Source organism: Bemisia tabaci, chromosome 4 (assembly GCF_918797505.1).
Source record: "Bemisia tabaci chromosome 4, PGI_BMITA_v3".
Taxonomy (NCBI): Eukaryota; Metazoa; Arthropoda; class Insecta; order Hemiptera; family Aleyrodidae; genus Bemisia; species Bemisia tabaci.
This window is the reverse complement of record NC_092796.1, coordinates 14,296,820-14,312,176: the sequence shown is the minus strand read 5'-3', so window position 1 is coordinate 14,312,176 and position 15,357 is coordinate 14,296,820.

Genomic DNA, 15,357 nt, shown 5'->3' with positions numbered 1-15,357 from the left:
CGCGAATCGCGCTTTGTTCCGAGATGCGTACGCTCTTTATGCCGTGTCAAGGAAAAACGCCGTATAAACCTTTAGGCGTTGCCAAATTTCAATGGATAAAACACAAATTTCCTGGTTAACTTATGTATATTTTTCTTCCAATTTTTCAGATAATGTTGTCCACAATTTCACCAATATTTCGTGAAAATTTCAACGAAAAATATTCATAACTTTTCTCCAAAATATATATTTTATCGAAGGAAATTTGGCAGCTCTCAAATGTTGATACGGCGTTTTCCTCAGCACAACAAATTCCGAAATGCGTAGGGCAGCGCGGGTAGGTATTCAATCTCGGAAAGTGTACGCCTAATCGAAGCGCATTTTGACCAAAACGTAATAAATTGTGTATCGTCCATTTTTCAAGGTCTTAGCCTACGCAATTTTCCCACTGTCTACACAGCTCACGAACGACCGATCGGTCGCTGGTTCGTGGACATCGTGCACCTCTGCTGTCGAGCCGGAGTCACTTAAATTGTCATCACGGTTATTGAAGGCGCGCTCCACAGAATGAGAGACACGAAGAGAGGCGAGAATTCAACTTGTGTCTCTTGTCGGGAAGGAGCGATAATGATAAAACCACTGTGCGCAAGTATTCCTGGATCTGAGCCACTCATATTGCCATCGCGGTTATTGAAGGCGCCCTCAGCAGGATGAGAGACACGAAGAGAGGAGAGAATCTGTCGCGAATGAGCGAAAATGATAACTATTCGTGCATCTGAGCCGCTCATATTGCGATTGCGGTTTTTGAAGGTGCCCTCAACAGAATGAGAGGCACAAAGAGAGGCGAGTATTCAACTTTTGTCTCTTGTCGGGAGTGAGCGGAAAACATAAAACCACTGTGCGCAAGTATTCGTGGATCTGAGCCGCTGATATTGCCATCGCGGTTATTGCAGGCGCCCTCAACAGAATGAGAGACACGAAGAGAGGAGAGTATTTGTCGCGAATTAGCGAAAACGATAAAGCCACTGTGCGCAACTATTCGTGCATCTGAGCCGCTCATATTGCGATCGCGGTTATTGAAGGCGCCCTCAACAGAATGAGAGACACGAAGGGAGGAGAGTATTCAACTTGTGTTCCTTGTCGGGAGTGAGCGAAAATGATAAAACCACTGTGCGGAAGTATTCGTGGATCTGAGCCGCTGATATTGCCATCGCGGTTATTGAAGGCGCCCTCAACAGAATGAGAGACACGAAGAGAGGAGAGTATTCAACTTGTGTTCCTTGTCGGGAATGAGCGAAAATGATAACTATTCGTGCATCTGAGCCGCTCATGTTGCGATCGCGGTTTTTGAAGGAGCCCTCAACAGAATGAGAGACACGAAAAGAGGCGAGTATGCAACTTGTGTTTCTTGTCGAAAGGAGCGAAAATGATAAATCCACTGTGCGCAAGCATTCGTGGATCTGAGCCGCTAATATTGCCATCGCGGTTATTGAAGGCGCCGTCAACAGAATGAGCGACACGAAGAGAGGTGAGAATTTGTCGCGAATGAGCGAAAATGATAAAACCACTGTGGGCAACTATTCGTGCATCTGAGCCGCTCATATTGCGATCGCGGCGCCCTCAACAGAATGAGAGACACGAAGAGAGGAGAGTATTCAACTTGTGTTCCTTGTCGGGAATGAGCGAAAATGATAACTATTCGTTTATCTGAGCCGCTCATATTGCGATCGCGGTTTTTTGAAGGCGCCCTCAATAGAATGAGAGACACGAAGAGAGGAGGAGGAGAGTATTCAACTTGTGTTCCTTGTCGGGAATGAGCGAAAATGATAAAACCACTGTGCGGAAGTATTCGTGGATCTGAGCCGCTGATATTGCTATCGCGGTTATTGAAGGCGTCCTCAACAGAACGAGAGACGCGTAGGGAGGCGAGTAGAAATGTGTTGCTTGGCTACGTTTACGGTTACTCATTTTTTCATTTATTCATCATTATTATTCAAAATAAATTAAAACTTTAACTATGTGCGTAATGTAGCGCCCATGGCGAAGCACGTCGGTAATTTTTAAAGCAACAGCAAAACTTTCTAAGCTTCAATGAAGATAAGCAAGTAAGTTTTTTAAAGACCGGCGCCGTATCTGAAAATTACCACGGTCCATCTCTAAGCCTACAACAGCGCTGCCGTGATAAGAAAGAACGCCGTATGAGCCTCCAGACGTTGCCATATCTCCTTCAATAAAAAATAAATTTACTGAGAAAATTATGAATATTTTTCCTTAAAATTTTCAGACGATTTTGTTCGCAACTTAATCTAAAAGATGTGAAAATTTCGATGAGCAATATTCACAACTTTCCTCTGAAACAAACATTTTATCGATGGAAATTTGGCAACTCCCGAATGTTGATACGGCGTTGTTCCTTAGCACGTCAGAGCGTGAATCGGGACGTTTTCAGGTATCTCGATGCTGGATTCGATCAAAACACAATCAAGCAGGAGCTCTCATGCTACCAATTTCGCTCGGGCGCAGAGCTGCGGAACCCGGTCCGGTGATTTATCGGCACATGGAACGAAATGAAATTAAAATTCACGTCATCGCTCCCCGGGCGAAAAAGGTGAAAAAATTAATGACGAATGGGATGTCGGGATGTTTGCATGCACGGAGAACTAACATTTCATGCCACCGAGTCATCGCGCTGCCGCCGAATCGCACTCTCAAGGCCTTTCATTTTCCGATGGGCTCCACTGCCGAGAACTCTCTCAACTTTAAGTAAGCCCCTTAACCAGTGGCGTGGCGTGAATCGCGATGTATCGATAGTTCTGCCATTTATTCCTATGGTAAAGAATCGATTATTAAGGTATTCGCTGCGATCACCCTGTTTATCGATCCTTCTCCACAGGTTTAAATGGCATAACAGTCGATATATCGCAAAGCACGCCACGCCACTACCCTTAACCATCGCGTTCCCCAGTGCTTGTAAGTTTTTGGCGCTGAAGAGGTCGGGGTCGCACAGCGGGTCGGTAGAACGGGGAAGTTCGGACTAGAGTACCTTAAAAGGTGATTCGACGGTTGCCATTTTTTGTGTTAGAGCGACGTGCGATATATCGCATCAACTCGTTCCATAATTTCAGCTAATTGTCAATTTTTTTTCGAGTTTTGAGATCGCACTGCTGTTGTCATGAGACATAAGAATTCCTGGACCAAATTTAACGCACTGGGAAAAAAAAACACATTGGATCCAGAGTCAGGACTCTGAAAACATCGACAAGAACAAATACTCTTGATTCAATCAGATTTAAGCTTAAATCAAGAACCAAGCCTCTTAATTTGGGCGGATTTCCTTTTGATTTAAGCTTAAATCTGATTGAATCAAAAGAGTCCTTTTTCTTGTCAATGTTTTCAAGAGTCTGGACTCTAGATCCAATTTGTTTTTTTTTTCCAGTGCGAAGAAATTCAACGTAATGAAGGCAGGGGTTTTTTTAGAGGAAAAATATAGCATTTGATACTAATATCGAAACGGCACCCGAATGCGATTTTTTTCCTCTGAAAAAACACTGCCTTTAATACGTTGAATTTCTTTGTCAAATTTGGTACATGAATTCTTTAGTCTCATGACAACAGAGGTGCGATCTCCAAATTCGAAAAAAGTTACAAGGAGCTGAAATTGTGGAACGATATTTCGCACGTCGTAAATCGGAAAACACGGAAAAATCAGAAATTCGAAAATATTCGGAAAATCCGATTGTTTAGCAGACTTACTATAAGCCATCCCCTAACTTAAAAAGGATCGTATTCATGGTCAGGGTGTTTACCGGTCCCCAATGCTCCCGATTATCCCCAATTTTGGGAGGGTGTCTCCGCTGTTCCCGAAAGTCCCCAATTTTCTTGTTCAGGTCCCCAATAAATAACAAAAATCGTCCTAAACGGCATTGCCGCCCATAGGCCGCTAGTAATTTGCCGCCCTCTTCTCATTCGTTTTGAAACATCAATGAATACCATCAAATGAACGTGCCAGCGGGGAAGGGGTGCATAAGACGCGTTTACTGGTGTTGAACACATTTTTTGGGAAAGCCCTGTCAACACTACTAGCAAAAGTTCACGGAACTTTGCGCGAAAGTTAAGTTTCGTAAACCTATCTCTGTGTGGACAAGGCATTCCATTCATAAGAAATGAACGAAACAATTATGAAAGAACAAACACAAATGTGGATTAATGATTGTAACTTCCGCCGCCACGCCTCGCAGACCGCAGTGTGTTTGACGCAATGCGTGAAGTATTCTTGCAGTCTTGTAGGCGCTATGCGTCTCCCGCTGATCGCACTGTGTTTGCCGCAATGCGTGAGGTACTCATGCATTCTTGTAGGCACTATCCGTTTCACGCTGTCCGCAATGACCGCACCGCGTTTGATGCAATGCGTGAAGTATTCGTGCAGTCTTGTAGGCACTATGTGTTACATGCCGATCGCCGCGCCGAGGGCTTCTCCTTTTCATCTCAAGTCCTCGTCATCATTTCTCTCTAGGTAAGTCGCGCCGTTCCAGGTCAAATTGCGTGTTTGGTTTCTCTCTCAACTCGACTAATTGAAGGTGCTGCCTCTTGTATCACTGAAAGACGACAAAAGTAGAAATTACTATTCTCCCAGAAAATTAGAGGTTTCGTCGCCTTTTCTCGTTGGTAATTTTTTTTTCTAAATCCGAATTCTTTTATACCTACATTTAAAAAAATTGCAAAATTTGCCGCCCCCTGTAGATTTGCCGCCATGGGCCGCGGCCCATGTGGCCACCCCCTTAATCCGGCCCTGGCAATTACAATGAAAAGAACCTAATTGTAAGTGGAAATTTTATTCGAATGTTAGGGAAAGTCAGAGAGCTCGAACATTTGGGAGTCAGAGAACAGCAAAAATAGTCAGGGAAGCTGAAAATGAAAAACTAATAGAAATGTTCATTTTGGAAGGAAGTTACTTCTGCATATGTCCCCTCAAAATTTTCAGATGATATCGACCTAATTACGAAGAAAATTCTCTGAAAATTCGAACGGGAAATATTCCCGAGTTCTCTTGAAAATTTGTATTCGATGGAAGGAAATTTGGCAACTGACGAAGGTTCAAACTGTGTTTTTCCTTAGCTTAGCAGAAGGGAATCACTGCTTATCAAATTTTTACAATCGATTTATTTCGGGACTTTGAAGATACGCAGGTCTGAAATCGGCAGCACTGTAGCCAGAGAGCATGCAAATGTTGAAGGTGCGTCTGTGCTTGTACAGGATCCGAAAGCAATGGCGGGGTGGGGGATCATAGAGCGATACAGCGATGAGTTGTATTGCAAATAGAAGCCTGTCTCTTTCCCTTTTTTCGGGTTTGGGTAAGCCACGGCAGAGGTGCATACGTGTAATTTGATGCATGGCTGTCAGGATTTTAATGAGAAATTCCCGAAACCCCGATCAAACTTGTCGGAAGCCGAGCGCGTAGAGTTGCGCGGTGGCTTAAAATAAAACAAACTTGCTTGAGTGTGCACAAGAATTGGGCTATTACAAGATTACAAAATGTCTTACCGGGCGAAAACTAGTAGCCTCCATCCTGAAATGATCTTTACTGAAGCTATAGTGTTTTGTCTCTGATGGAGGTGAAAGATTCATTTTCTTACTATCTTGACGAAGATTAAAATTGCTCACTAAAAAGTCGTCCTTACAAGTAATTGTAAGTCTGTATTATTGTTAGTAGAAACGCAGGAACCCGTAAAATGTAACGACATGTTTTCCAGGGTTGCCACAGTCAGGGAATCCCGGGAAATGTCAGGGAAAGCCTGGAAATGTCAGGAAAAATAACGAACGTGTAATGGAAAAACAGTTCAGCCACCCTTATTGCTTTGATGCAACTGCGGTATTCGTGCTTAAGCAAAGCACTATCCTTGAAACTTGACGCGCAGCCAACTGCTTTTTCATCTCGATCGATGTTGCGGCAGATTCTTTGATCTTTATTGAACAAATTGCTAAAATCGTCAGGAAAATTCAGGCGAAACCCGATGACGAATTTTGGTTCAAATTCCGGGTTGTCTATGCGTGGAAATCCTGCTTAGGGAAGAAATTGGACGTTCTCAGGAAGTCTTATTTTGGTCGGAAAAAAAATTGTAAGTCTAGCTATATTAGCTCAATCCTGCATTTCAGAAAAGGCTTTTGGTTGAAGAAGGTCCTAGAAATGAGGCATTTCTTTTGTGTGATCATCCACTGAGAAATGGATCTTACTGGCAGTGACCGAAAATAAAATAAAATAAAAAAAACCTCAAAATTGAGCCGCTATTCTTATAGAACAGGCGTGTTTCGCGAAAATTTCTGAATCAATAACCTGTACAAATGTTTAAACAAATGGGAGTTAAGCTAGTAGTTTCGAGAAAGATTTTTTCAAAGTTTTGATTTGTCATATTCAGGGCTCACACATTAGGATGGAAATGTGACTATACGCTATCTCTATCGACACTAAAGTTACCGGTTTTTTCATTGATTTCTTTACATTTAAAATATGCTGATTTTTCCCACTTTCTTCTCTCCGCCCTTTTTCCAGGCGGTTCCTCAATTTATCGCATCGATCGAGTCGAAAATTTTGGCAGATTCTGACTTTCCTGACTCAGAACCAGAGTCACATATAGCCAGCGCGTTTAGACCTTGAGCACATCTCAGATTTCGCCCGCACAATTTAGCGTATGCAACCCGGCCCACCGCGGAGTTGGTTTAGTTGCATATTGAGTTCGAACCCAACTTCGTATTTTCTTCCATTGTTCTTCGCATTGTTTCGAGTTGAAAAAGCGCTTCTTTATCTATGATGTTCAATAAAAGGCTCAGATTTTATTAAAATGCTAACCATTTAAACATTCTTGTGCACGTAAAATGAAGAAAATGAAGAAATTGCCAAACTGGATTAAGGCCATCCATAGCGCGACATCTTGACAATGCTACGTATAATTGCCATTGCCTGTGATAATTCATATCAGTGATGACGCGTGTATGGTGAGAGGGGGGCCCCCTCCCAAGTTATGAGGAGAGTACTTAGGTGTAATAAAAATCGAGCTCGACTCCAAATTTTACGACTTAAAAAAGTCGTACATCCCGCCGGCCTCTCATTGTTGCCAAATATGACAGGACTTATCCGATGCTTGCATGCCTATCCTTGCATTTGCGTGCTCAACTGATAACATTGAATTGTGCAAACTTAAATTTGCCAACATTTTTTGGGCAGTAATTAAAAATCCAAAAAAAGGGCTTCGTGGTGCACAAATTCATGCTGAGTAGTGTCCCTGGGAGAATGCTCAAAACAACAGCGTTACTATTGTGATCTAAACAGCGCTCCCAATTTTAACTTCAGGATTTCAATTCGTAGTATAGGATACTAATGCGCAGGGACTCTCGTCCTTTTTTTTGGGGGGGGGGGGGGGGGCGGCTAAGAACTTAAAATCTGCCAAAATGTTTTACCCGATCGATGTTATATATCGTATGCTAGTTCGACATCACAACAGACCAATTGATTTGTCAGGCAATCGTTAGCCCTCACTTCTTATACACCAGCGAGCTGATTGTTGAACACCTGCAACATCTCCATCAGCCCGCTAACTTCATTTTATGACGGTATTTTAGGGATTACCCTCGGCTATGCGGAAAAAGTGCGAATCCCAAGCTAGTAATCCCCCCCCCCCCCCCAATTGGCTACTGCACTAAGCCGGCTATGGCGGAGATAGGGATTTATGGGCTGTTGATGGAGATTCAGGTTGAGTTACGCATGGCGGCTGCGGCTGCGGCTCGGCGCGATGATGGGGACACACTGCGGCTTCTTTTGGGGTTTCTGTTGATTCAATTATGTCCGGCCGCCCGCGCCCGCGCCTCTCGTGTCACATCATCATGCGGCATCCCGCTGCAGCCCGCTCCGACCGCCTCGTCATCGATGACAGTTGCAAGCCACGCTCCTCGCGCTATTATTCTTACTTCTGTAGCGCCGTCACTGAAAAAAATTGGAAAAAAATGTTTCCTGAAGTACCTCAAAAATTTAAACTCTCGATCAGTGTTCTAAACTCGTCTTTGAGTTTTAGGAGCCATGTGGCGCATCAAGCCCGATTTTTAGGCGCCTTTGAAGATTTTTTAGGGGCCGTATTGACTTTTTGTCTGTATATGGACTGAGTTAAGCAGAAAGGAACCAACCCACATTTTGGAAAAAATTGAATTATGAGTGGTTTTGAACTCAACCACTGCTCTACTACAGGCCCGCCACATCCCATCTCGGGCCCTGGTACCAATTTTCTGGCCCGGGCCCCTAGCACGGGGGAGGGGGGGGGGGGGGGTCCGGGGGCCCTCCCTTGGGAAATTGTTGAAATTTTAAATCTATTTGGACGCATTATGAAGCTCTTATGATGGAGATTTTCCATCAATTTCTGCAGAATAATTACGCCTTTTTGTTTACTTTCAGCACCAAAAACTTTCGAATTGTTGCATTCAAAACGTCTATAAATTTTTTTTTGAGGGGGCAGATGATAATTTTCAATTCTATGGGGAGCCGGGCCCCCCTGGACTCCCCTTTCGTACGTCTATGGCAAGGGAGTTAAGCCATTGAAGTCGAGGATGCCCAGAAAGGAGCCTCTTAGCATCCGACAACGGAAGAAAATGAAACACAGTTACTGAAAATATCATTCTACATATACTGAAAATCTTGAAAATCTCTAAAAAAGTAAGAAAAATTTTATAGTGCCCTATCGTGTTTTTGAAACTTTATTCACCTTTTGCGGAATTTTTAGGGTAATTTTTTCACTTTTCCCTACGAGAGAAGGGTTACACATGAATTCGTAGTGGTTTGTCACCTGCGTCACGGGCCCCGGTACCAAGGACCCAGTATCCCCCCCTTGTGGCGGGCCTGCTCTACTATCTATAGCCAAAAATTCAAAGTTTTTGTTGGAGCAAATTTTACAGAAATTGAACTTGAAGTTTATCGTTTACATTGAGTCTTATGCAAGAGCCAAACTTTGAACCTCTTTTTCTCGGTTCGATCCCGATGTGGTTTGGTTCCTTTCTGTTTAACTTCGTCCATATTACGGCGCATTTAGTGAAAAATTAGACGCATGTTCTCGTAACAGCACTAGTTAGTAGCTGTAACTCAGGGAAGACAAAATCACTAAGAATGAGATCGTGAAGAATAGAAAAAGCTTTCACTTGTAGAGTGCTGAAAATCCTGAGATATTTTTAATTCAAATAGATTTGTTTTTCTTTCTTTATGTGACTTCCTATGAAAATCCAGATTTTTAGGGGGCAATTTTTGGGGCCACGTTGGCGCAGAGCCTTCATTTTTTAGGCGCCATGGCCGATTTTTCAGGCGCATTTGGCGCGTTGGCGCCTTTGAATTTCGAACACTGCTCTCGATACGAAGACAATTTTTTTGGCTCCGAAGAATTTGTTTTAATTTCTCTCGAAACTGGAAAATGTAAAAAAATTGAACGAAAGTCATCGTATCCCAAGGTGTCTACTGCAGTGCTAAGGAAGAATGCCGTATGAACATTCGAGAGTTGCCAAATCGTCGCTCCTCTGACGGAAGGGCGTATCTAGATTTTCACGTGAGCCTTCGAAAGCATAGAGTTACACGGAGTACAGGGCTCACGTAGAAATCGAGGCACGCCCTTACGTCAGAAGAGCGACGAAATTTCCCTCGGTAAAATGTTCATTTTTGAGGAAAGTCATGAATGTTTTTCCGTGAAATTTTCAGGAACTTACGGTGAAATTGCGAACAAAATTATCTGAAAAATCGGAAGGATAATTTTCATAAGTTGACCAGGGAATTCGTGTTTTGTCAAAAGAAAGTTGGCAATGTCTAAAGGTTCTTACGGCGTTTTTCCTTAGCACGGCAGTCTACAAGCCCGGAAATGGTGCGATTTTTTAAGGGCAGCCAGGAAGCACTGAGAAAGTGCGGAAATTCCGCAAGGAGGTCCGGAATTTTCCCCATTTTTTTGTCCTATTTGTCGCAATTTGAGCGAGAAATTCAAATTTTTAAAATTCCTCGAAATTCGGTGATTGGGTGTACTGAAAAAGTACTGAATTTTTCTGTTGAGGAAGTCCTGAATTTCTTGGTAATGTACTGAAAAAGTACTGTAAAAGGACTGATTTTCGGCCAGTCTGTTTCAGTAAACACCCTATATCCAAAGACAGTACCATTCGACAGAAATTCATTCGATCAACCTTTTCACTTTCAAAAAGTGAAAATTTTGGGTCAAGCAAAATTCAGCTATGCATTTGGGAAAAGAAGGTATCTTGGATCTCAAGTCCAGACTCTGAAAACAATCGGACAAGAAAAAGTGCACAAGATATATAGTGACAATAGTGACCGAAATAGAAGTCACGCTCAAGGAAAACACTATTGTATCTGTAACCCATCGTAAAAGCCGTGGGCAGATCTCATATTTCGCCCGCAATGTCGAGCGTATGCAACCCGGGTCACCGCGGAGTTAAAATAGTTGCATGTTGGGCTGGAACCCAACTTAGATTATTCTTCCATCTTTTTGCGCTCCGCGCATCATTCAATTGCCGATTTTACCTTTCGGGTTACCTACTATACCTACCAGGGTTAGAAACCATGAATCATTGTTTTCTCGAATCAAAATATTACGTAGAGCACGATGGACCATCAAGTTTTTCCGAATTTAGCTCACAAGTGCGAAATTAGCGCCAAAAAAATGGCCCGCTCGGCAATTAACCAGCAACTACTTGCTGATAAAATTGGTCATTTAACTAATTTTTTAAGTATGCTTTACAATGGCATAGTTGTTTCAGCATGCTAAATTTTTGTTGAACATTTAATAAGCATCGTACAACAGAGGGTGAAGGGAATGTTTGTAAAATCCCCAAATTTAATGTTCTCAAATTACCTGACTAAGAGTTTGTTTTCATAGGCAGATTTGACCTACTTTAACGTCTTTTCTTTTTCAGCGAGAAATTCGCATTTATGAACACTTGAAACACACAATTTTTACTCATAAGTGAAATGTGATCTTTCCTCACCAAATGCATCTACGCGCTTTTAGACTGCGACAGAAGGTCCGCCATCTTGATTCTTGCATTTACTTTCAATGCTAAACTGACGTCACGCGCTCTTCTGTCGCAGTCTAAAAGTGTGTTAACTTATTTTGCGTCTACTTATTCTACTAAATATTTTGGGGAGGAAACATGAATTGTGGTATGTACTTGACGTCTCACCCCACTTAGTGGTCCACTCTTCTGCTTTGGAGAAAAAAAGAAAAAAAAAAACCACGCTCATGCAACGAATACTCGCTGCACATGGAACTTCATGTCAGTCACAGTCATCCAAAAAGGGACTAGTTTCATCGTTCCGTGCTCATTGGAGTCGCGTTGCCAAAGTTCATCAATATTTTTTTTTATGACTAGCATTGTAAAATTCGCTCGAAAGTCGATAATGCTGCTACTCATTGAGCCTCCCGCAAGCTGAAACTGGCAGAAGGAGTTGTGTCAAGCCCTGTTCCAACTTTAATTACCAACAGCAACCAACTTTGTCCTGTGTTATGGATCGCGTGTTTTTGGGTGCGTGATATCAAAACCCATGTCAAAATTGTTCCGTGTTTACCCACCACTTCCACTGATAAGAGTCCCGTAATCACACTAATGCTTATTGAACAAATTTGCATTAACTATCGGCGGCTATCTCGGCAATGAACGTTTTCATGTCTCTATCTGTAGATTTTAAGGAGTTTCATTAATTCATTCGGCGCTGGTGCTTACCTCAGGAAACTTTTTATTGTGTCTCTAAAAACTTTGAGAATTATTGACGTTCCTGTATTTTTCCATTTCTTTGCGGTTGCGCATGCATACACCCCCCCCCCCTCCTCTCCCTTTGGAAAGACTGCTTAAACCATCGGAGTAATTTTCTCAATCCGTTCTGAATTCTGACCAACATTCATGTTCATGTCCAACCTCCTATCAAGTATTTCCAGAAGGCTGGCCGGCCGCTCGAAGAGCACGTCATCGTTGTTTTTGTCTACTTTACTGTTCGAAGGCACTTTTTCCGATCCGCCTCCAAATGGAGATGTTGCATGTGTGAGGAATTTGCGATTTGACTGTTGGTTCATACGTAAAAGTTGGCGAGAAAGACGATGGTGCCACTGGTTTTCTCTGAGATCCCTGGTAAAAATTGGCGATAAGAGCTGCGTTTCAAAATACCATAGGAATTCTTATATCCGGCTGAAAAAGGCTACAGAAAATCATATGTATAGCTGGCTGTAGAATGCGGAGAAAATCATACGGCCGGGCTATGCGAAACGATAAAAAATTATGCAGCCGGGCTTTACACTTTATCGCCTGGCTGTTGCGCTTTTTCGCCATCGATTATAAAAGGCCATACAAAATTGTGTAGAAATTCGTGTGCTTCGGAAATCATTAAGTTTGATACGGAACCACCTTAATATTTACAAAAAACACATTATATTTTCCTTCAATACATATTTTTTTTCATCAATTAAAATGAGAATAATCCATACAGGATGTGCAAACATTTCAAAATCAGGAGTTGAATAACGCTGACTCCGCCAGATTAAATAGTAGAGCCTAACACAAAGCGGGCGGCGACGCACTCGCGCCTACAAACCTAACAGGGATACTTCACGCATTGCGCAACGCGTGAAGTATTCCGGTTAGGTTTGTAGGCGCCAATGAGCGTTTCGTGCTAGCTGCCCGCCTGCCGCGCCGCAGCGTGCCACGGCGCTTGAAGCAACTATTTCACACCAGAGGTATTAAACTGAAGGCGCTCTAATATATTAGTAATGACAGGCATCCATCAAAAGTACGGAGCTCTCATCGCAAAATAAAGCAAGATACTACGGCCCAAAAAGAGAGCAGTATTCCACAAACTCACTAAGTCCTAGCATCCGTAATTAGTAACGTTTAGCATACACTTTATCGCCTGGCTGTTGCTTAATCGCCATCGGCTATAAAAGGCTATAAGAAATTTTGTAGCTGGCTATAGAAGCTATTGGAAATCTTACAGCTGGCTGTAGGTCTATGGTATTTTGGAACACAGATTCTACTGCCAATTTTTACCAGGGATTAACTCCCATGCTCAAAAAAAGCTCCCAAGTTGAAGCCAAAATGGAGGGCTATCTCATGCTATCCTGAGAGTCCACCTCTACATCAAGACAAACTCTCCATGCAAAGATAAGGAGCAAATACATCAGCAGGGTTGCCGTGTTTTCAGTTGTGGAGTCCCCAAATAAAGTGGCAGCCCTGTCAATGTATTTGCTCCCTATCTTTGCATAGAAAGTTAATCTTGATGTAGAGGTGGACTCTCAGGATAGCGTGGGATATCTCCTCCATTTTGGCCTCACTTTGAGAGCTTTTTTTGAGCTTGGGAGTTAATTTCAGAGAAAACCAGTGGCACCATCGTGTCTCTCGCGAACTTTTACATAAAAACCAGAGTCAAATCGCTAATTCCTCACACATGCAACATCTCCATTAACGGGGGTGCAACCCTATGTATTGTTGTTGTTGTAATTGCGCAGATTTTCGCCGACCCCCCGATCGAATGAAGGTCCGAAGCGTTATAAAGGGGTGATGGGGCCGGAAAAGTGCGTTGGTGAACTCGAACGCTCCCGAAGCGCTATCCAAGTAAACTTCCTGTCGAGTGAATTCAGAAATTTCATTTTTAGTAAAGTTAATTTATGAGGTATTTGGGACACTTCTCGTTACATTGCAAGGTCATTCAATAGTTGTCGAGTGCCCTCAGGCGTAGAAAGGGGGCGTTCGGTTGAAACTTGATGAAACATGCGTAAAATGTGGCCAAAAATGAAGCTCGGGGCGCCTATACTAAGTGGCGCCTTCAAAAGTCGGACGCAACCCGAATGCGCATTCTTGAAGTAACGATCCTGACCGGGTTCTCGGCGTCAAGGTTGCCAGAATGTGGATATTTTACGGGCTTGAGATGTTATTTGTGATCATTTTCAACACTATCTGGCAGCAATGCTTTGCGTGGTCGAGCTGGTGGTGCGATATATCGCATCAGTTAAGTCGTTTGGCTGACGTTTTAACAAAACAAGGACGTAAGCCCTGCGCTTGCGCAGAATGAAACATTATCGACCAAAAAACAATCGCAAAATTTAGAGGAATAAAAGCAGTACCTATTCTTCCTGGAGAAAAATATTGCATTCGATAGAAAGGTCGATCATTGTATTGAATAAAACGTTTTATCCCAAAAGGAATCCTGTTTTCATTACTCTGAACTTCGATTTTTGGGGGATTGTGTAAGATTCTTAAGGCTCTCACGCAGGGGCTATTAAGAACTGAAGTCAAAATCTGTTGAGATTTATTTACTTTTTTGATACGATCTATCGCACACCATCAGTCCGACCACGTTAAGAGCTCGGGATATCGTCACTCCCCGGCCAAAGATCGCAAGCGCCATGCGACATTTAAAAACTTCTGCCGCCTTTTAATTTTTTTACAGAGGAAGTATCACGACTTTTTTTGTGCTGCCGACAAAATCCAGTGAAATTTTCAAACAGACTCAACCAAAATTTCTCTGTAAAAAAATAAAATGGCGGCAGAAATTTTTAAACGTCGCATGGCGCTGATACTTAGGCAGGATAGTGACGATATATCACCAAACTTTGCGCCCTTCGCAAGCCCTAGCCGCCAGCCCCTGTCTCCACGGGACGTTTCATGGGATTTGTCCCAGGGAAAAATATTGATTTAATCAATACTAATATACAGCCCCAAGTAGAGTCCTTGAGGAGTCCATAGAGCGACTCGGAGAAAAGAAGAAACTTAGTTGTTTTGTTAAGCGGGGAAAAATCCCTGAAGTTTCATTCCTGCGATTCGAGCGTGGGACAAATCCCATGGTACGTACCGTGGAAGCAAGGCCTAAGGTTTTAGAACTTCTCAAGGAGACCCAGTTTCATGCGCCGTGATAAATACGCGAAAAATAATTTTGGCCCTTGAAAAATTGTAAATGCCACTCTTAAAATTTATTAACAGGTTTGCCAATTTTTCTATGCGGGGGTGCCAGGTACTTTTTGGGGCTATTTAAGAAATGGTACTCACTGGTCCAATGGAGCCAATCAGTCATATTAATGGTCATCTTATTCAATATATTCCGAAGAATTAATAGTTTAGTGCTCATTACAAACTTCCACCATCGTTTCAAATGATTTCCCATTATTGACCAATTTTTATGAGAAAATGTACCTGAAATGGAGTCATTTGGTGTCCATATGGTTTTCATACTTCCCAAATTACCCCAACATGCAAGGGTGATTTGAGAAACGCATTTGAAACATTTTTTACCCCTCAAAAATAAGGGGTAGTACAAAAAACTGCTGCCTTTTTAATACGCTAGGGTGAGAGGTTTTCGAAATGCACACCCTT